Below are 23,949 nucleotides of genomic sequence, written 5' to 3' on the forward strand. Positions count from 1 at the left end.
CTCCAACCATTCTGTACAAATTGGTTACCCTTGATTTAATGTAATTTCTGGTAAAATTATGCTCATAAATTTGTGGTAATCATCATTTTGCATTTACCCTTTGGTTAATGCCTACAAATCACACTCAAATTCAAGATTATTCACAACCAGAGTTGCATTCGAGAATGTGCATAAGAATGAATGATATACGCATTATGTATTGGGCACATTACATCAGTGTAAAAATGGGATCAGACACTGCCCTTGTCCAGAATAAGGCAAAGAGGTAAGACCTCCCGCATAGATTAGGGTTTGCATTGCATAATGACACAAGATAAACATCAAAATCCCAAAAGAACTATCAACAAAGCATTAAAACATGTTGCTCACATGAAGCAAGAGAACTTACGGACAAGCTCATGGCCCCAGTCATGAAAGAAGAAGAACATCTCTTTCCAAGAGGAGGATCCACACCGAGAAGAAGAGCTAAAGGAAGCATTGAAGGAAGATATGGACGCGTGAAGAGAAGGTACCACGATAAGAAGACTGAAAGAAGAGGAAGACATGGACGCGTGAAGAGAAGCTGCCACGACAAGGAGACTGAAGACAAGAGAAGATGTGAGGCTCCAAAGAGTGAGGAGCCATGTGAAAATATCTGAGAGAGAGAGAGAGAGAGAGAGAGAGAGAGAGAGAGAGAGAGAGAGAGAGAGAGAGAAACCCCACAACCCAATGTAACCTACCCCAACAGAGTAAAACCACCTCTGAGCCACCGATGATGTGGTAGATGTATGTGTGAGACTTTAGTCAAGGTCACGGGCACTTGTAGTAGCCTTGGACACATAGAGAGAGAGAGTGTCGGACTATGAGTTTAGGGACTTGAGGCACTGGTCGCGGACTATCAAGTGAGAAGGAAACTTGGTATAGGGTCCAGGTGTGCTAGGATTGTTCACTTGAGGGGAGGTGTGCTAGGCACTGGTCACGGACTATCAAGTGAGAAGGAAACTTGGTATAGGGTCCAGGTGTGCTAGGATTGTTCACTTGAGGGGAGGTGTGCTAGGCACTGGTCACGGACTATCAAGTAAGAGGGAAACTTGGTATAGGGTCCAGGTGTGCTAGGAGTATTCACTTGAGGGGAGGTGTTGAAATATACAAGTGAATAGGGTGTGTGCGGGAACAAGCCCTTGGCTAGAGGCTGTAAAAGAGAATTTGTAAATGTGAGAGAACCTGTGAAAAGGTGAGAAGAATCTACTGGGAGAGAATAAAGGGTAGCATGAGGAGATTTAGGAGGTGTGGAGATATTCTGGGAGAGGTGAAGAGAATCAAGCAAAAGAGGTGGAGTGAATTGAGGAGAAATCAGTGGGATTAGATACTTGGATGTAAACTCTATAAATTGAGGCATTGGCCTAATGAGAATTTGCTGGTTTTTGATTATTCATGCCTACATTAAGCTATCAGTTAATTGCTCACTAATCACATCGTAATTATCATCTAATATCTTTGTTAATGATGTTGATTCTAGCATTTGATCCACCATAGCTCATCACATTGCTGTAATTTTAACAAAAATTGAGCCTAATTTCTTGTAAAATTAGACTAACTGGAGTGGCATTAGTGTTCTAAACACTTACCTTGACCCAAATCCATGTTTAGTCCACTCCCATTAGGCCTTAATTAGCAAGAATTAGCACAAATTAGGTCTCATTTACCTAATTTTTTATCTTTTGAGTGGGTTAATTAGGCCTTAATTAGCAAGAATTAGCACAAATTAGGTCTCATTTACCTAATTTTTTATCTTTTGAGTGGGTTAATTAGAGACCTAATTAGTGGGATTAATTAGGGATGATCACATCTTTGGATTAGCCTAAACATTACTAATCCACCTATTAAATCCTCATCCCTAAACTCCTCACCATTTAGGAGTAATTAGAGAGCAAAGAAGAGGGTTAAAAGGTGATTAGCATTGGAATTAAGAAGATTAATCTCATTAGTTAAGTTAAAGTGCCTCTAAATTAGCATAAAACCAATAATTTAGAGGTAGCCTCTAACTTTAACCTTTTCCCACCTACCTTGCATTAGTGAGGGGATCTTAGGTGTCTCCCACTCACTTCCCTCCAAATTTGAAATTAAAATTCAAATTCAAATTTCAAACTTGCTCCACAGCCTTTCACACCTAAGGCTATGGGAGTTCGCTTCTAAGCGTACAGCCGTATTGTCCAAAAAAAAAAGTTAAATAAATTTTAAAAAATTTACCACGGTCGTACCAACCCTAGCCACAGGCGTACCAACCTAAGCGTACGATCGTACCACCCTAAGCGTACGGAATACTGTCCCCAAAAAAAATTATTTTTAATTTTTTTTTGCCACCACGATCGTACCTTCCTTAGCCATGGGCGTACCAACCTAAGCGTACAGACGTACCGTCTCAGGAAAAACCTTTTTTATCACAATCGTACCTTCCTTAGCCATGGGCGTACCAACCTTAGCCACGAGCGTACCAACCTAAGCGTACGGGTGTATCGTCTCGAAAAAAACCTTTTTTTTCAAAATAAAAATAAAAAAATTTACCACGACTATACCTTCTTCAGCCATGACTGTACCAACCTTAAACACGGGCAACCAACCTAAGCATACGGATGTACCGTCCCAAAAAACAAAAATCAAAATTTTTAAAATTTCTAAATCTTTAGAGGTACTTATGGTCTACCTCCCTGAGTCACTAGGGTTGTTTTTACACATAGAAAACACCTCAAAAACCCATTTTTTATCTTAAGGGTGCATTTACGCGCAAGGCAAAAGAGAGCCAAAACTCCTATTTCAGGACCGCGCGCACCGTTGAGAAGCTTTTCTAAGCTTCCCCACACACCATGTGACACCTTTCGGTCATGGTTACATGCCTCGAGTGCCTCCATTCCATTTGGCAGCGCCCCAGCCCCCATTGCACATTCACATGTGGTCGCCACGCCACACACGTTTGGCTGTGAGGGCAAAATGATTTTTGAAGAGCCCTCATCTAGTGGGGGCCCTTTATACATGCACCCCAACGTGGATAGACGCCTCAAGCACACTCACGTACCTTCTTCTCTATCCACACGGATCTATTCGCACTCCCACCCTTGCACCACCTCCGCTTGTGCCACAACTAGACATTGTGAGCTTAGCACAAGCTCTAGGGAAGGGGAGTCTCACAACACTCGCACCCAAAAATATCACATACAAAACCTATGTGGGAAAAAAATTCAAACATCTACCAAAATTCCACGGAGTTGGAGACCCGTATTCCACATTGAGGTCTTTAACCAAATCTGTCAGGCATTTGAAATTTTTGACGATGCAACCAAAGTCCATCTACTTGGACTCAGCCTTGCAGAGGCAAGGCAGTGCAATGGTTCCAATCCTTGGCCCTCGAGACAAAGAAACTTCCAAAGAAATGCGAGATGCCTTCATTCTTGGCTTTGCACCCTAACCACATGTTGGTCAAGGACCCCTCCACCCTTTGATCAAGCTTGCAAATGGGCGATCTTTCTCGATGCAACATGCGAGAAAGCTATTCCACACAATTGGACATCGCGCCATTAACAACCCAAAGCTCATTTGTAACATTACCTTCCTCTCCTCCCAAGCCCTAATCCTTACTAGTGGCAGCATCCCAAACTAACTACTCACACAAAGCGCCACCACAACCTTCTCCAGTGCCAATCTTTCCATTCTAACCATTGCCTCTCTAGGCAAACCCTATTGCTCATGAAAAGATTCAAACCAGGTCCATTGCTAAACGTGTGGAGCCCATGTGCTCCACCATCCCTGAGGCACCCATAGCACCTCATCTCCCTTTGTCAGTGCCTCACATGGACCCTTAACCAATTGTGCACACTATAGGTACACCCGCTAGGGAAACCGCCTCTTCTATGTTTCCTTTGCCACCAGGGACACCGTATGGCTGAATGCCCTCAAAAGAAACGTCTACCAATGCAACCACAATGTCATGGCTATGGAATCAACCCTATTTCAAGGATTTCCCTTTCCAATAAGTTTCTTACTCCACAATTGAAGGCATGCCATCCCTTAATGTGTTGAGCATTCAACATGGGAAAATCTCGACTATCCCATTAAATGTCGTCACACGGTTGCAAGCCAAGCTAAAGGAGGCCACATCCCAAAAGACACAACGCTCTAAGCACATTTTCCATGGAGAATATCGGGTTAACATCCGTACTGGCTCAACAAAGACCACATCATCCTTCTTCGAGAGTGATGATTGTGCCGACATGCCACTCCCCCATGCAACCCCCCAAAAACTCACCAAACGGGAAAAATAGCTGGCCGCATATCCCAATGCCATCCTCTAGAAGCAACCTCTTCATGAGGCCCAAGCACTAGTAGATCCATACTAGGCTCAACTTGAGCCGTCGCCTGTTTTCGCAACCTTTGGCCCAGTACCTGAGTGTGCGTCGTCCAAAGAACCTGAACTTTCACCCTAGGTAATGCAAGAGCCCCCACTTATGCTCAAGGCCAAGGAAGATCCATTCACCAAAACAAAGATCTTGCCCGCCGACATGTGCCTCCTAACCCTCTAGTGCCTATTCCACACGTGGCCATGCCCAAATCCCATGTTCACATCAAACAACTCCATGCGAACAATGACATAGGTCCGACGGAGACTCATGAGGTGTCCACACCAGATTTACTAAGGTATTTTACCCTCCTACAACACCCAAATCTCGACCTCCACCCTTGTTAAATAAAGACCACATTGAACTTCCATATACTATTTATGGTCCACCTTATGATCAAGGCCCCAGACTTGAGGAAGCTCCTCATTAACATGACATGGCCAGCCTCTTAGCCTTCCTTTCCTCCCAAATCCAAATGCCCAGTGGAACCTTGTTAAAAGGTAGTCCAAATTTATGGAAAGATCTTTGGGATTGGATGGAACGAAAACTACAGGCTTCTCTGAAAGAGGGAGCTACCTCAGATTCCTCGGATGAATCTAAGCCCCATCATCCTGCACTAATCCATCACCACAACTGACAACCCAAAGGCGCACCAACAATTCACGTAAATGCGTTGGGCCACTCCTTTGAAGGTGATGACACCAATGCAGCCTTACCCATTTCCTATAATGGACATGTGGTCAAAAGGCATCCTAAATGGAGGTGTTGGCATATGCATCCTCACAAGAACATGCTGGGAAAATTGGGGCTAACCATGCCTTGATCCCACCACATTAGTGATCAAGCTTGTAAATGGGAAATCTGCAAAACCTCTGGGCCTAGCGCATGAGCTCAAGGTAAAAGCCTGTGACATGACATTCCACCTCACATTTGTAGTCATGGACTTTCGTAATGCCGCATATGACCATATCTTGGATAGACCCTTCATGTGCGACAAACACAACTGATCCATGACTAGGACACACATCATGTCTACCTCCACAAAGGCTCTCAAACGCTCAAAGCTAATTTATGTACTTGGCACTCACATCACATGGCCAAATCTCCCTTTGTCGAAGACTCCGTAACCACCGCCAAGAGCAATGATCTCTTTGTTTGTGATGCTTGTCATCAAGCCCTTGATGACGCGCGGGTGCCATGCATGGTCGTTCCTGTCAATAGTGATGAAGCCGACCATGGCTGGCTAAAAACCCTTGCTACACTTGACACCCTCCAAGATCACAAACTTAGCAAGCAATTCGTGCTCCCAAATGGCCAGACCTTTCATGAACCCTATAAAGCCATTACCTCGCTTAACACCCTGAGTGTAAGTGTAGCTCCACAAGCTGAAAACAACCACCCTTAGAGGCTGGATAGATTTTCCCTTTGGCATAAATATGCAAAGAAAGTGTGCCTTGTTGTCTTCCACAGCTGGCCACAATCTTTTGCCATGGGAAACATGGGTCTCCCTAGGCAAACCATCTCTTAAAAGAGCTCATGCAAAAATTCAATTACCTCGTATACAAAGCCTTGGGTCTTTTACACAAACTATACATATTGTCTCTAACCCATTGGCTTGCAAGTTTTATGTGGTTCCCACAGGTGAGACAAAAGAAGCAGTCATCCTTGGTAGAAAGCTAGGTCCAAAATGCTACAAGTACAATCAACTCCACTGACAACACAGCTACCCTCAAGCTTCCCCACTAGGGCAAGGTAACAATGATCCTCTGGGGTGAGAAGTGCAATGAATCCAATCATATGCCCCCACCAACTGCTACCACCAAGGGTACTCTCTCACCCCCAGCCATAACTGGTAAGTCTTCCACTGCCCCCGCACTACCACCATAACTAAACCCACCAAGAATATGGATTGGACTCTCGATCAAGCATGATCTACAACGGTGGCAAGCCCACATATATCCCATGTTCCACACTAACCTCATATTCTTGGAGGCATGGAAAACTCTTGGAAAACCCACACGTACACCAGAAAACACTTACATTCAAATATCGCATGAAATGTATCTAATGATTGTTGGCCATGTCACTCCTAAAATTTCTATAAGAAATAACGAGTTAGAGTGAAGATTTCATGTCATAGATGCAAGAGCACTCCATGGCTGGATTATCATTGGAAAAGAGTGGATTGATGCCACTCACTGCCAAATCAATTGGCACGAAGAAACAGCCACCATAGAAATCAACAACAAAAAGGCCATTGTCCTCTTGTGTCCCCCCCAAGAGGAGATCATCCACACACCTTTACCCTCGATTGCCCTCCCCCTCACGCCCCACCCTCATCTTCGGCAGCCTCCCTATTCCCCCACCCCATGCCTCACCAAAGCCAGTCGAGAAGGCCACTGTCCATCTAACAATGCCATTCAAGCCTCGTCGTTGACAATCCCCTCAACTGTAAATCCTTGACCACCCACATCCCAAGCACCCCGACCTCTTACCTTTCTGTTAAAACCCTAAGATCTCTCTAGATAATTGTTATGCATAAACATGCATAATGTGAGACCCCTCTGCCCCCTCCGCGTACCGGATTCCCGGTTGCGAGCAGCGAAAGTAGCTTCCTCTTGCGCGGGGCAGGGTTTCCCACTCGGGGCATCACCCTCGAATGTCCGGACATGAGACTAATCTGGCCGGTCATTCCGAAACCGAAACCGGAAAAATTTCCCTTGCCCGGAAAACAGGGACGATTCCACCTTTTTTATTTTTTTTTTACGAATTTTCTAACGGGATCAAGAGACTAAACTATCCTTCACCTGATTAAACCAGATAGAAGGAAAACTATCACTAACTTAGTTTGAAGAAATCAACGCTTTTTCCTAACCAAAATCAGGCACAGCCATTGATCTAATCATCTAAGGAAATCAACGCTTTTTTCCTAACCAAAATCAGGCACAGCCATTGATCTACTCATTTGAGAAATTCTTCAGGGTTTTATATAACTACTCGAATTCTACGCGTATTCCTATTATTTAAATTTAATTATTAAAACTCCACTGATTCTAGCCTAACCCCATCCGGCCCATGGGTTAGCCACCCAACCATTGGAATTGGTAGAACCACACAATTACTCACCCACCCATAATTGAATGCATTTCTTAACTTTTGCTTTCGAATAAAGCCTTACGCACACACTCCTCTTTAAAACTTTAATATATAAAATAATCCATTGACAAACAGTTATTGGTTACAGATATCATAACTCAAAATTTCCATCCAGACCCTTGTTTCTCAAAAAACAGTATCACTCTGGACTCTCCATTGAGACCCACTGGTCAGCAACAACGAGATCCAGTAAAAGATGACAATAATCATTTCCTCCATCATACATATCTTCCACGACATATGCATGGGTGTCCTAGGCACCGCGAGCCTATGCATCGCCTGGCCAGAACCCTCCAGGATCCTCCTTAGGTGTCCTTGCACTTCACTCAAGGACCGCTTCGTCGGCCCTCGTCCATCGTACCGGAAGCGCACCATTTTTCAACCATACCAAGGCTGGTCAGGCTTTACCGCATGAGCTATCCTTTGACACTCCCCGCCAGCTGTTACAACTGAACTTCCCTTAGAAAAACATATACCAAATGCTCCCTCCAGCATTCTGGTGTAAGACAGACCTTTAAGAAAACAGGGTTTCTATGCAAGTTTTCATTTTGATTTTCTTTTGAAATACAAGGAGTATTTCTTGAATCAGTATCCCCAAAACTTCTTGATCGATTCTGAATTTCATATCAGAATTCCTCGAATTCTATAACCTTGATCCACATATCAATTTGAAGGGTCTCAAACTTAGTTTCAGATTTGGCGAGAGTTTTGAGTGTACTTTTCTAAACTGGTCACACCTTCTTTCCAGATCAGTTTGGTCAATTTTTGACCATTTTTTGATCAGTTCAGCTTTATTTTTGGATCTAGTTTTGAAATAGGAGAGAGGAGAGATGAAAATATCTCATTTTATTGATTAAGAATTGGGGGTAATGATGAGAAAAAGGTGCCTACTTCATGAGGAGAGATCCCCACTCTGAGGTGTCAAAATTCAGTTTTTTAATTGTTTTCTTTGGTCCTTAGTCCACTCTTCATCTTATGTGAGCATTTACTCATTTTTGGGGGGTTTTTCTTTTATTCTTCAATTTATCTCCTCCCTACTTTTGGATTAATCTTATTGGTCCATAAGAACCTTAATCCAAAATTTTCAGAAAATCTGGACCCTTAGGCTAAGGTCTTTTGTGCACATTATAATTTATTTCTAATGCACCTTAGGAATTTCTTTTTAAACTTCTGTTTCGAGGAAATTTATTTTAATAAGAAGGGATATTTTTCCATCCAAAGATATCTAAAAACTGAATTATCTCTCTCTAGAATATTTTCTCTCTCTAGGCCAAAACAGGTAGAAACAAGATCTTTTATTATTCTGAAAAGAGGATTGATTACAGGGGAAGAAACTGGACATCTTGAGGGGCTAGGGGAAATATTACATCCTCTCTCACTTGAAAAACGCGAAATGTCCTCATCTCGCAAACTGGGGGTAATCTCGCATCAGTTCAGCTTCTTTCTCCTAGGTGGCGTCTTCAAAAGGATAGAACTTCCATTGGACTAATAATTATCTCAGAATTCTGTTCCTAAGAACCTTCTCTCAAACATCAAGGATTTCTTCAGGTTGGCTGCCCTTGGGTTGAAGAAGTTAAGAGTTCATCATTAAGCACATGATTCGGGCTCGGTACATACTTCTTAAGTAGGCTGACATGAAATACATTATGTACTTTGAGATGAGGAGGCAGAAGAAGTTCATAGGCTAAGTAACCTACTTTCTTTGTAATCAGATATGGCACAATATCTGGGGGGGATAACTTCTTGTACTTCCTAAGAGATTGAGAACTTCTTTTGGGGTGTACTCGAATGAAGACCATATCTGCTTCTTTGAATTTTCTGTCTGACCTCTTCTTATCTGCATACTGCTTCTATCTATCATGGGCAGCTTTTATATCCTTGCAGATTGACTACATCTGCTGCTCCATGATGGGGAGGTTGCAAGATGAGGGTACTCACTTTCGTTCACTCTCTCTAAAATTGGGACATCCATGCATCTCGGGCGGAGTACCTCGATCGTGATAGCGTCGTGAATTAAAACACAACACGTGCCTCCCAAGCCTAAATCGACATATCTCGATCGAGATACCAACTAATGCCATGCTAGCAGGTCCGAGTTTCCAGTCATCATCCATGTCACCATTACATGTCACCGCCACCACATTATCTCGATCGAGATATCTATGCCACTCGGATCCACATCAGGGCCACACTGTATCCCCCTAGGCATATTTGACTAGCACATCTCCATCGTCCACGTATCTCGAACGAGAAATTAAAATCAAATCGCGACCATTCATTGTTCGAGGTAATGGGATACAATCTCCACCGTCCACGTATCTCGAACGAGATATTGAGATCCAATCTCCACCATCCAAATAGCTCGTTCGAGATACAGAGATACAATCTCCACCATCCAAATATCTCGTTCGAGATACGTAAATGCAATATCCACCGTCCAAATATCTCGTTCGAGATACGTAAATGCAATCTCTACCGTCCATTCAGGTACGTTGGAAGATGCGATCTCAGCCGTTTAAATATCTCGATCGAGGTATATAATGAATCTCGACCGTCGACATACCTTGGTCGTGGTAATGACTTTAAATCGTAGCCGTCCATGTACCTTGAACGAGGTAGTAATATCAAATCTCAGCCGTCGATCCTTCACCAACCCTAAAATTAAGTGTGTATCTTGGCCGTATGTTGCACTAACCCTAATATCCAGAGCGTTAATCTTGCAAACCTAAATTGCATGATGCTACCGAACCTCGATCGAGGTTATAAAACCGGAAAACTTTTTTTTTACCTCATTGTCACAAGTCGTTTTCACTCTCCTTGCTCTCTTGATTTGGATTAGCATTAGTGGGCCCATTAGCATTGTTTTATTGCTTCATTAGTGCTACTTAGCACTAAGCATTAGACCCTTCACATTAGACCCTTCACATTGGACCTTTGTCTTAGGCTTAGGTTTTAGCATGGAGTCACACGAGGAGGGCCGCTCATCTATTGCGGACTTCATCACAGAGATAAACCGCGAGTTAGCGGCTATCCGTAGGAGTGCTAGAGACACACCGTCTACATTACATATCGTGGCAGACTTGGAGGCGATGCTTTCGTCCCTTCGTAGCCTTCACGATATTGTTTATGTAGATGAGTGGATGGCCCACCATCGCACTGCTCCTGTGTCACATGGCCTGACATATCGTCAGGTCTGTGATCTTGCTCCGATTAGGGATGGAGCTTACTTAGATCTTTTCCTCGATAGTCGTGGGATGAGGCTTGGGGCGGGCAAGCCCCTTACTATTTCGCGGTGTTCGCATCCTTGTATGGCGGCACATATCTATAGTCGATATGTTGCCGCATATGGGAGGATGCCGAACAACCGCCAGATTCCCATATACTTCGCAAAGCAATTATATGCGGAGTTTGTCTTAGGGGCACCATAGAAAGAGAAGGGTTAGCCATGTTTTATGCTATCAAGAAGTATCGACATTACCTATTAGCCAATAAATTTGTATTCTTTGTGGACCATCAAGCCTTATTATACTTTGGTGACCTTGCCATGGAGGCCGAACAGAGCTCTTACTTGGATGTTTCATCTACATCAAACAATCGAATCCCCCCATCGTTATGGTATACCACTTGCATCATTGAGTGCCATCACCATTGAAGGGGTGGAGTATCTCCTCATGGAGGTCTTATAAATAAGGGAGGATCAGCTTTATTGCATGATCATATGAGATGCAAATGATGAGCTCATGGACTTTGACATCCGAGATGTTCCACCTCGTGTCAACAAGGAGGTTGGGCGATATGATGACAGTAGCTTGGATGATATATAGGACAATCATTGAAGTGCAGAAGTCCATCGCAAATTCTTCCCTTGAGTATGAGATTTCAGATGTCAAGTTTGAGAGGTTCTCTTTGGACATCGACCACGGTGTGAAACAATGATCACGGAGCCGAATGATGGCACACCCATTGTTGGAGTAAACTTCAAAGTACACATCATGAAAGAGATCAAGAAGAATCGGATAAGGTGCACTGTAATTAGTTTTTTTCCCTGATGCTTATGAAATTTAGTATGTGAGGTTGTTAGGGCTGTAGAGGACCATTATTAATAATCTTTTCCATCTGATGCTTGTACAACTGATAGTTGAAGGCTCGGGTGAAAAGGGCAGTATTTTGAAAAGAAAAGGCTTCCCATAAGCATTAGATGGAAAAGCCTTTCAATAATATGTCTCTACTGGCCCTAACAACCCCACATCAAATTGCATTGGATTCTAGAAAACACGTTCATGCTTTTAAAGAAAGTTGAAATACTATTGTGCATGTAAAAGTACTCTTGTTGCAAAAGTATTTTTATGTGCTTATATTTGACATTTTACTTTTCAAGATATTTTATATATGGATGAGTTCAAGCATTGAGGCAGATTGATAGATCTGGAAGCTACGGAAGAGTTCAAGACTCAACTTTGAAGGAGTACATTACAAAATGTATAATGACATCATTTTCTTCCACAAGACATGCTCTCCGCCGCGAAGAGGTTCTAATAGCTTTTTGTAGTTGAAAGAACTTATAAAGGGTGCTGTCTTCAAGGGTATTCCCACCACATCAAGCTTGCAGAAGGTTGTATAATGACATCATTTTCTTCCACAAGACATGCTCTCTGTCGCGAAGAGGTTCTAATAGCTTTTTGTAGTTGAAAGAACTTATAAAGGGTGCTGTCTTCAAGGGTATTCCCACCACATCAAGCTTGCAGAAGGTTGTATTTGTGCGATGCTCCAAGTTACTTTATCTCTTCTCATTACATTGGGGTGGAATTTTGCATGCTCTAGTGACCCTTGGCCATGTTTTTAGGTATAAATGATCGCCATGTAATCTCTCTTGAGCTTGAGGGGAATTCTGTTTTGATTCTAGCTATCAAGGGCACTGAGGAGTTCGATGAGCTAAGTAGTAGCCATAGCTCTTTTACAAACTGGTGTAGGATATTACCATCTTTATTGCTCTTTTGATGCTTATGTAACTTTTTATGCAATAATGAAAGTCTTTTTCAATGCCCAAATTTGTTTGATTTACCATGCTTGAAGTAGCTAAATCTATTCATGCATATTCAATGTGTTTTACTTGTCTACTCAAGATAGTGAAATCAAATTCAAAACAATTTATAAAGACAAATTAAATTAGACTCAAAGTTCACAAGTACTAAAAAAATAACTTCATATTCATCAGTATGTAGATGAAAGATTACAGAGTTGTTGAGATTTACATAGGTATTGCAAGGTATTGAAAAAATAACTTTATATTCATCAATATGTAGATAAAAGGTTACATAGCTGCCAAGATTTATGTAGCTAAGAATATTCATCATATAGAAGAGATGTACAAAAAAACTAAGGCCCATCACCAGCATAGCAGGAGGATCTCTCCACCTCCGCATGCAATAAATTAGCTGCATGTCTTTTCTACTGATGGTTCGTCTCTTTGCATGGAGAACTACTATCGCTATGTCACCAAACATGTCAAAGATATATGCCTTAGCAGCCTCTTGCAGAGCCTCCAATGCTTGTGATGTGACCACTATATAGGTAAACGGGTGTCTGCACGATGAGCCAAAATCTTCTATCATGCCTATGTTGCAAGTCATCCATGATCTCTAGCACAAGACGGGAGAAGGATGCCCTCGGGAGATGAGCAACTACATAGTCTTTTGATATTGTCTGATTCATCATAGCACCATAGTTTCCTGGCTTCTTCCACCTATGCTTGCAATGTACTGGTTGTGCTCTGGGGGGTTTGGGCTCTCTTTCGCAAGCCACACTCTCCTGGCATTTTTCTTGGTGTGATCCATGCTTTTAAAGATTAGAAATTAGAAATGAGGCCAAGTTGATATTTATAGACCAAAATGGTGCAATAATTAGCAACAAACACTTTATTTTCAATCATCCCCAATTTATTATAAATGGTCATAGTTTTTGCCAAAAAATGAGAACTTATTAGAATGAGCTAAAAAATCAACAGTTATATAGATATAGATATAGATATTATAATATTGCTAGTGCCCTACACTGCCCAAATGAAGGCCATATCTTTTAATGGGCTTGTCCTCTTTAGATTTTCACTATGTTCAAAATTTATCTTGATTCTGACATCATTTCATCTAATTCTAACAATATTTAAAAAATTAGCTATTTGTCAATTTTTCTTCTCATAATTGATACATTTAAATGTAGTACATCGCATTAAGTACAACACACCAAGAAGTTCAGAAAGTACACAACCAATCCAAAACATAACGTTCCTAAAAACAAGGACACATTTAGTAATGTACCAACACTGACATTGCTCTTCAAATCATGTTGGGGTTGAGTTTGAAGGCATCACTATCATTTACATATCCTTCAAACAAGCATGAGATCCTTGTATTTGAGAGTGATGCAGTTGGCATGGATGGTTGCCAACTGGCCATCATGCATTAGGTCCACCATCATGTAGGCTTCAGCTGCCTCTCTTACACAACAAGCAATGCTTAGGTTGACCATCACTCTACAGTGTAGGCTTGATGTCGAGCAAAAAACTAGTAGCTTGTGATATTGCAACACTTCTCTAACTAGCCTTGACAATGGTGCCTTGGGTATGATCAAGTCGGTATTCTTCTAATACTTCTTAATTTCTTGAAGAGAGATGGTGCCTGGCCTCCATCTTCTCTTGTTATGCTTAGGACTCGAGGGAGTTCACTACATGTAAACCTAGTATATCGCATGCGTTCAAGGCCTACATCTAAAACTCCTTATCTATAGATTTTGTATATTTAAAAATAATCCTTTCTCAATATAAATCTGTAACTTTTTTTCAAATTCCTATTAATGGCACCTTTTTGTAAATAAATTTCTCTCAAATAATCAAATAAAAAATGTCATGTTGAACTTAGGTGATAGGTTACATACTTTATAAGTAAATCCCCTAAGGCTTAGGTGATAGGTTACATACTTTATAAAAGTAAATCCCCTAAGGCTTAGGAGGAGGTTTCAGATGAGCTTAATTAGGCAAAGAAGCTTCCCAATTGTTAAAAATAGTACGTTCACTATCTCTCTCATTGGGGAGGGTTTACTTGTGGTGGTTGAGGTTACACATTAGTAGGTCTCTTCCCCACACTTTGCTTTTTGTGCACCATATTCTCAAGCTAGAAATGAAGGAGAGAAATGGAGGAGTGGAGAGAAATGAAGGAAATGCTTTCAAATTTATAGATAGAAGTTAGATAAGTTATTGTCACTTACTATGATAACTTATCACCATTTATTATGAATGGTTATCAACACTTACTATGACTATCAACACTAACTACAAACAACTTTTCTAATGTTTACATACATGACCATTATCATTCGATTGCTCACTTAATTGTATTACCAAAATAATTATATTTTTGCTTCTAAATTTACAACTCTAAAAAAATCCATCACTACATTACCGACTCTTTCTTGAGTTCTCAACCAATTTGCGCGGTGTTCCCTAGAGCCAATGAATTCTCATACCTTCCTTTTCTAACAAGATATATTCCCCTGCTAACTACTTCTTCTTGTGTCTCATTAGACGTGGACTTTAAATATCTTCTCTTCATATCTTATCTCTATTATCCTATATTACCATTGGAGTAATTGTCTCATGGGATCGGCATCATGGGTTATTCCACCTCCATGAGCTATTGCTTTTGGGAACTGCATCAAGCTTGCCAATGAGATCGCTCCATGTTGCCTTGTGTTGACCAAATTTCCAAACTCCCTTGGTTAGCAAAGTAAGGACCATGAGCCTTGAGTATGTGCTGCATTCATAATGCATTCATAAATAATATATCCACAATTGAACTCAAAATTTCACGCACATTTTCACTATAAGAAATTGAGGACTAGTCCTACCATATAATGCGTAATGTTATTTACAGTCCATGCTTTTATCATTAACTTGTTAATTTTTTTTCACTCCCTCCTTAAGCATTAGGTGTGAATGCCACTTCTGTAGAAGTGGTGCCAATTTATATAGTGCAATCCACACATTTGTCTTTGCTATTCGTGTCCTTCCTCCATTGCTTTGATCAAGAACATCAATGTGTAATTTCTTCCATGCATCATACTTCTTTGGTTGTCGCACTGGTAATTAACTTTCTAGATTTCAAAGTGGAGATAAAAATGTCCTTGCCTTTACCTCCCCCCCCAAAACATGGTTTGCAAGGTAAATTTCCGCTCTTTTCTGATTTTTTATTATCCTTCTTAATTTCTACTTAGCCTTGGTGTAGTTCAATCTAAGATAAAACTTGTTCCACATTCTTGCATGTTGCTTCAGCACATCAGAAGTAGGCTACATGTTATAAGCAAAACATGCATACTCATAAGCTACATGTTATAAGTAGGCTACATGTTATAAGCAAAACATGCATACTCATATACCAACTTCTCTATTATCTTACTATGGCATGAAAAAAGTGTAAAAGTGGACCCTTGTTAAGGGTATGTCTAAGATAGTATCCCACTTAGGATCCACTGGCACCATTTTCTCATCCTCTTCTATAAGTTGATCATGGGTTGCGGCACCATGTATGCATGTCTGCGCAATCTAATGTTTCTTCCCAAATTTGTCCTTCTTTCTAGATTGATTATAAAAGCAAGGAAATTTCAATGTTGCTGAATTGGATAAACCAAACATGCACTTTAATGTTTTGAGATCTCCATCAAGATGCTATTCTTCTACATGGTACTGTTATGGGCTACCACACCTCCCAAGAAGGAACTCTAAGAATTCATCTTTGGAAGAAGCAATAGATCACAATCCTCGTAGAGGGAACTTACCAATGCTATGAGATCATGTTCCTTAAGGTCTCTAAGATCACTTCGCGAATCTTCAATCCTCCAAGCTTACACGGGCAGATGCGCACTTGGGAATCGATAGTGATGGCGGCAATGCAAGGCGATGCACACGTTGAACAATTGCAAAAAAAGAATGCACAAATAAGGAAAAATTTCAATTTTATGGCACGGTTGTTGGCCTGGGCGGCTGTCTTAATGAAGCATTCCATGAGTGGCCGAGGGAAGGTGGCCGTTTCACGCCGTGAACCATTTAGAACCAGTTCAAGCCGTGAATTATTTTAGACTATTTCATGATGTGAACCATTTAGGACTAGTTCACAACGTGAATTGTTTTAGACTGTTTCATGACGTGAACTGTTTTCTATTGGGTGCGTGCAAGGTTGATACCCTATGTTTCTTCATGCTTAAACACTCAATCATGCAGTCAAACATTGGTTGAATACACATGAAACAAATAATCATGTTTCATGGCATGAAGATTAAACATTTTTACCTTGTATCCGTTTTTTAGTAATGGATAGCTATTGTTCTTCTTTGTTTTTTTGGTACTTTAGCACTTGTGGGTATTTTTTGTTGCAATTGTTTTAGCTCCGTGTGAGAGTGCTTGATCTTTTCCTCCATCCAACTGAAGAGTGCCTCTGCTAAATCTTGTTGATTGAAATTTGTCTCTGTCTCATTTGGTTGCACTTTTTCTCTTCTTTTCTCCTTAACTTTGTCCAGCTCTTTTATTTTGGTGGGTGCAGTTGGTGGTTGTAAGATTCCTCCCCAATCCCTCACGATGTCCAATATCTTCCCTTGTAATCAATTCCCTCTTCAGAATAATAAAAGATCTTGTTTCCACCTATTTTGGCTTAGAGAGAGAAAATATTCTAGAGAGAGGTTATTCAGATTTTAGATATTTTTGGATGGAAAAATATTTCTTTTTATTAAAATAAATTCCCCCAAAATAGAAGTTCAAAAAGATTTTCAAAAGGTGCATTAGAAATAAATTATAATCTGTTCAAAAGGCCTTATCCTAAGGGTCTAGATTTATTGAAAATTTTAAATTAAGGTTCTGAGGGGCCAATCAGATTCATCCAAATGTATGGAGGAGATAAATTGAAGAAATAAAGAAAATCCCCCCAAAAATGAGTAAATACTCACATAAGATGAAGAGTGGACTAAGGACCAAGGAAATACTAAAAAAATGAATTTTTGACATCTCATAGTGGGGATTCCCCCTCATGAAGGAGGCGCCTATTTCACATGTGTGGTGGAGTTTTAAATTCTCAAATATTGAGATATTTCATCTCTCCTCTCTCCTAATTCAAGTCTAGTTCCAAAAAGTAAGCTAAACTGACCAAAAAATGGTCAAAAATTGACCAAACTCATCTGGAAAATTCTAGAATCAGTTTGCTTGGTTAGAAGCTCACTTTTTCCTAAAAATAGAAGCCTCCCCCTTTGTAGAAGCTTAATAGTGTTTTATGCACTGTTACTCTACTTCACCCCCCAGAGCCAAAAACAGTGAATTTATTAATAATTCATTAGTTTTTTACCTTTCCCTCTTCAAAAGAATTGGTGGCCACTCTTGTTGCAAACAAAAGTAGATCCCTCAAACCATCAAGCCAAAGGAAAGCTCACAGAAATTCAAGTAAGCTAGAAATCTTACTTTTTCTTTATTCCTTTTAATTATTTTCTAATTTTTATTTTATTTAAAATAAAAAATTGATGTTATGCCTTGTTGGAAAGGCTTTTCCCCTCTCTTCATTCTTAAATTCAGCCTTTCTTTATCTTAGAAAAGTAATCAAATTGTTAGAATCAAACTTTTCATATTGTTTCTCTTTTAAAAGTGGAATTTGATTAGTTTATAATGCTTTAAACCATTTGGGATAATTTTTAAGTAACTTGAGGATAGAAAAAATTAAAAAATGGTCAGCAATACAAAGGAGGTTATGGTAAAATTTTCTTAAATTTTGTGAAATAAGTTTTATCTTTTATTATTCATCAAAAAGAGTAATCCCCACCATTTGTGTATTATTCTAAAAGTGTTATTTTCATTCTAGGTATAGAAAAATGCATAGTAGAAATATTTTTATTATAAAAGTGTTATTTCCATTAAAATTTAAATTCTATGCATAGAAAGATGCATGTTGGTTATTTTTTAATTATAAAAGAGTTATTTTCATTAGATTTAAATTCTATGCATAGAAAGATGCATATTGGTTATTTTTTTAATTATAAAAGAGTGATTTTCATTAAAATTTTAATTCTATGCATAGAAAGATGCATATTGGTTATTTTATTATTATAAAAGAGTGATTTTCATTAGATTTAAATTCTATGCATAGAAAGATGCATATTGGTTATTTTTTTATTATAAAAGATTGATTTTCATTAGATTTAAATTCTATGCATAGAAAGATGCATATTGGTTATTTTTTCATTATAAAAGAGTGATTTTCATTAGATTTAAATTCTATGCATAGAAAGATGCATATTGGAAATATTTTTTTTAATTATAAAAGTGTACTTTCATCAATATTGATTTTTATGCATAAAAGATTTTTTTTATTATAAAAGTGTTACTTTCACCAATATTGATTTTTATAGATAAAATGATGCATAAAAGAAATTTTTTATTATAAAAGTGTTACTTTCATCAATATTGATTTTTATGCATAAAATGATGCATAAAAGATTTTTTTTATTATAAAAGTGTTACTTTCACCAATATTGATTTTTATGCATAAAATGATGCATAAAAGAATTTTTTTTAATTATAAAAGTGTTACTTTCACCAATATTGATTTTATGCATAAAATGATGCATAAAAGAATTTTTTTAATAAAAGTGTTACTTTCATCAAAATTGATTTTTTAACATAAATAGATGCATAAAAGGATTTTCTTTTATATAAAAGTGTTATTTCCATAGAAGCTGGATTTTATGCATAAATAGATGCATACAGAATTTTTATATCAAAATAAGAGTTCTCTTTAATCCTATGTTTAAATCTTATGAATATTGGTAAATGAATAAGTAAATACTCTGTGAGAGAAAATTCTACCGTTTCATATTCTCTAGGATGGTAATGAGAAAATTCAGAAAAACTATCAAAGTCAGAATTTTAGATAAATGATTAATTTATTCCTCATAGGAATTCATGATTAGTTTTAAATTTAGTTAAGAAAAATACTCAATGATTGAAATTCAGTAAAGTAGTAATTGAAATATTACCCTTCGAGAAAGTTAGTTCAGGGAGAACCTTTCCAGACTCAAACCCTGAATCAGACTATGACCAAGACTTAGTCTCCTTCGGTCAGTTTCAAGAAAAGACGATGTGACCAGTTCAGGAAAATTTCACTCAAATCACCCACCGAATCTGAAATCAAGTTAAGACCCTTGATTCTGATCTGAGGATCAAGGTTACAGAATTTAGAAAATTATGTTGGAATTTTAGACCTGTGATCTAGAAGTATTGGGATACGGATTTAAGATATACCCATTGTATTCAAAAGAAAATCAAAACTGAAAACTTACATAGAAACCCTGTTTTCTTAAAGGACTATCTTATGCCAGAATGTTGGAGGGAGCATTTGGTATATGTGTTTTTCTAAGGGAAGTTCAGTTGCAACAGCTGGCGGGGAGTGTTCAAAGGACGGCTCACACGGTAAAAACCTGCACAGGTCTTGACCAGCCTGGGTATGGTGAAAAATGGTGTGCTTCCGGTACGATGGGCGAGGGCCGACGAAGTGGTCCCTGAGTGAAGTGCCAGGACACCTAAGGAGGATCCTGGAGGGTTCTACCCAGACGATGCACGGGCTCGCGGTGCTTAGGACACCCATGCGTATGTCGTGGAAGATATATATATGTATGATGACGAGAAAATTAATGTAATCTGTTACTGGATCTCGTTGCTGACCTGCTGGTCTCAACGGAGAGTCCAGAGTGATACTGTTTTGTGAGAAACAAGGATTAAATGGAAATTTTGAGTTATGACATCTGTAACCAATAATTGTTTGTCAATGGATTGTTTTAAAAGTTAAAGTTTAAAGAGGAGTGTGTGCGTATCTATATTCTAAAGCAAAAGTTAAGAAAGGCATTCAATTACGGGTGGGTGAGTACTTGTCTGGTTTTACCAATTCCAGTGGTTGGGCGGTGGCTAACCCATGGGCCGGATGGGATTAGGCTGTAATCAGTAGAGTTTTAATAATAAAATTGATTACTAGGAATACGTTTAGAACTCGAGTAGTTAAATAAAAGCCTGAAGACTTCTCTAATGAATAGATCAATGATTGTGCCTGATTCAATTAGGAAAAAAGCGCTGATCCCTTCAAGTTAAGTCTATAATAGTTTCCCTTCTATCTGGTTTATTCAGATGAAGGTTAGTTCAGTATCTTGACCTTGATAGAAAAATTCGTTAAGAAATTCAAAATGGTGAAATCGTCCCCGTTTTTCGGGCATGTAAAATTTTCCCGATTTCGATTTTCGGAACGACCACCAGCTTAGTCTCATGCCCAGACATTCGAGGGCGCGTGTAAGTTTCCTCCCTCCGGCTTTTAAGGTGTGCAGGTGTAAGAACCTCCCCTTCTGATCTTATAATTATTCCCCTCTCTGAAATAAAAGAAAGATCCTATTTTATCCTGTTTTGGCCTAGAGAGAGAAAATATTCTAGAGAGAGGTTATTCAATTTTTAAAATAAATTCCCCCGAAACAGAAGTTCAAAAAGATTTTCAGAAGGTGCATTAGAAATCAATTCTAATTTGTTCAAAAGGCCTTATCCTAAGGGTCCAGATTTTCAAAAAATTTTAGATTAAGGTTCTGAGGGGCCAATTAGATTAATCCAAATATAGGGAGGAGATAAATTGAAGAAATAAAGAAAATCTCCCAAAAATGAGTAAATACTCACATAAGATGAAGAGGACTAAGGACAAGGATATTAGTTAAAAAAGAAGAGATATTTAGAGAAATGATGCATTTTTGACACCTCAGTGTGGGGGAATTCCCCTCATGAAGGAGGCACCTATGACCATTCCCTCTTCTAAAGAATTGGTGGCCACTCTTGTTGCAGACAAGAGTAGATCCCTCAGACCATTACGCCAAAGGAAAGCTCCCAGAAATTCATGTAAGCTAGAAATCCTACTTTTTCTTTATTCCTTTTAATGGTTTTCTAATTTTTATTTTGTTTTAAAATGTAAAATGATGCTATGCCTTGCTGGAAAGGCTTTTCCCCTCTCCTCTTCTTAAATTCAGCCTTTCTTTATCCTAGATAAGAAATCTAATTGTTGGAATTAAACTTTTCATATTGTTTCTCTTTTAAAAGTGGAATTTGATTAGTTTAGAATGCTTTAAACCATTTGAGGATAATTTTTAAGTAACTTAAGAATAGGAAAAGTTGAAAAATGTTTAGCCATACAAAGGAGGTTATGGAAAAATTTTCTTAAATTTTGTGAAATAAGTTTTATCTTTTCTTATTCAAAAAGAGTAATCCCCATCGGTTGTGTATTCTAAAAGTGTTATTTTCATTCTATGCATATAAAAATGCATAGTAGAAATATTTTTATTATAAAAGTGTTATTTCTATTAAAATTAAATTCTATGCATAGAAAGATGCAAATTGAATTTTTTTATTATAAAAGCGTTACTTTCATCAATTTTGATTTTATGCATAGAAAGATGCATAAAGAAATTATTTTTAGTTCAAAAGAGTTATTCTCATCAATTTTGATTTTATGCATAGAAAGATGCATAAAGAAATTATTTTTATTTCAAAAGAGTTATTCTCATCAATTTTGATTTTATGCATAGAAAGATGGGTAAAGAAATTATTTTTATTTCAAAAGAGTTATTGTCATCAATTTTGATTTTATGCATAGAAAGATGCGTAAAGAAATTATTTTTATTTCAAAAAAGTTATTCTCATCAATTTTGATTTTATGCATAGAAAGATGCGTAAGGAATTTATTTTTATTTCAAAAGAGTTATTCTCATCTATTTTGATTTTATGCATAGAAAGATGCATAAAAGAATTTATTTTTATTTTATTTCAAAAGTGTTACTTTCCTTAAAATTGAATTTATGCATAAATAGATGTATAAAGGGATTTTTATAAAAGTGTTATTCCCACCGAAGTTGATTTTTATAAAAGAATGAATGGATGGATAGATGTGATGTGAATCAGATAAATGTGAATGAATAGATTGATAGATGTGATGTGAATCAGATAAATGTGAATGAATGATAAGGGATGTGAATGAATGTGATAGCATGTGAATCAGGATGTAAACATGTGAATCGGGATGTGAATGAATGCTAAGGGATGTGAGCATGTGAATTAGGATGTAAACATGTGAATCGGGATGTGAATGAATGATATAGGATGTGAATGAATGTGTTAGCATGTGAATCGGGATGTGAATGAATGTGATAGCATGTGAATCAGGATGTAAACATGTGAATCAAGATGTGAATGAATGATATAGGATGTGAATGAATGTGTTAGCATGTGAATCGGGATGTGAATGAATGTGTTAGTATGTGAATCGGGATATGAATGAATGATAAGGGATGTGAATGGATGTGATGTGATGTGAATTGGGATGTGAATGAACGATAAGTGGTGAAGTGATGAGATGTATGGGTAGATGCAAGTGGATGAGACCTGATGAGGATAAATGAGGAAGTAAGTGATGAGATAGAAAAAGATGTGATTAGATGAGAATGGTAATACTTATGAAATGAATGTGGATTGATGTGTGGGTAATGTGGATGGATGTGTGGATAATGTGGATTGATGTGGATGGATGTATGGATAATGTGGATTGATGTGGATGGATGTATGGAAGATGTGGATGGATGTGTGGGTAATGTGGATTGATGTGGATGGATGTATAGATGATGTGGATTGATGTGGATGGATGTATGATGTGTGGATGATGCGATTGGATGTGATTTGATGTGGGAATGATGTGATGTGATAGGGATCGATGAAGAAAATAAAATTATGGTAAGATGAGAAAAGATGGGGACTAATGTGAAAGGATGTGGAGTAATGAGAAAAGATGGAAATATTGTTGGAACTGTATTTGTATGTGAAATCTGTTTTTAAATGATTGTTTTATGTCAAGAATGCTAGGAAGGAATTTTGACCGTCTTGTGATTGAGGTCGTGGAGACCTATCTGTTAAAGTTGTAACTGCTAACGGAGAGTCAACAGAGGACATCTCGCATAGCAAGGTCGGTCGAGGTCTTGACCAGCCTCGGTTTGATTTAAATGGTGAGCTTCCGGTACAGTGAATGAGGGACCAAGGAAGCGGCCTATGAGTGAAGCGCTAGGTGACCTACAAAGGATCCTAGTGGGTGCTAACCATACGGTGCTCGGGCTCTGGGTCGTCAAAGATACCCACAGGTATGTCGGGGAAGATATTGGAACAAGGAGTAAGAGTTGTTTTCTGAATCCGGGCATGGATCTGGTTGATTGACCTTGCTGGTCCTCAACGGATGAGTCCATGGCTCTTTTATATGGATTTGTTGGTTGATCTTGTTGATCTTCAATGGAGATTCCATCTGGATATTTTTATGTGATTATATTGTCGGGTACT

The sequence above is a fragment of the Cibotium barometz genome, chromosome 17, assembly GCF_041138505.1.
Source record: "Cibotium barometz isolate CiBa-2024 chromosome 17, ASM4113850v1, whole genome shotgun sequence".
NCBI classification, from domain to species: domain Eukaryota; kingdom Viridiplantae; phylum Streptophyta; class Polypodiopsida; order Cyatheales; family Cibotiaceae; genus Cibotium; species Cibotium barometz.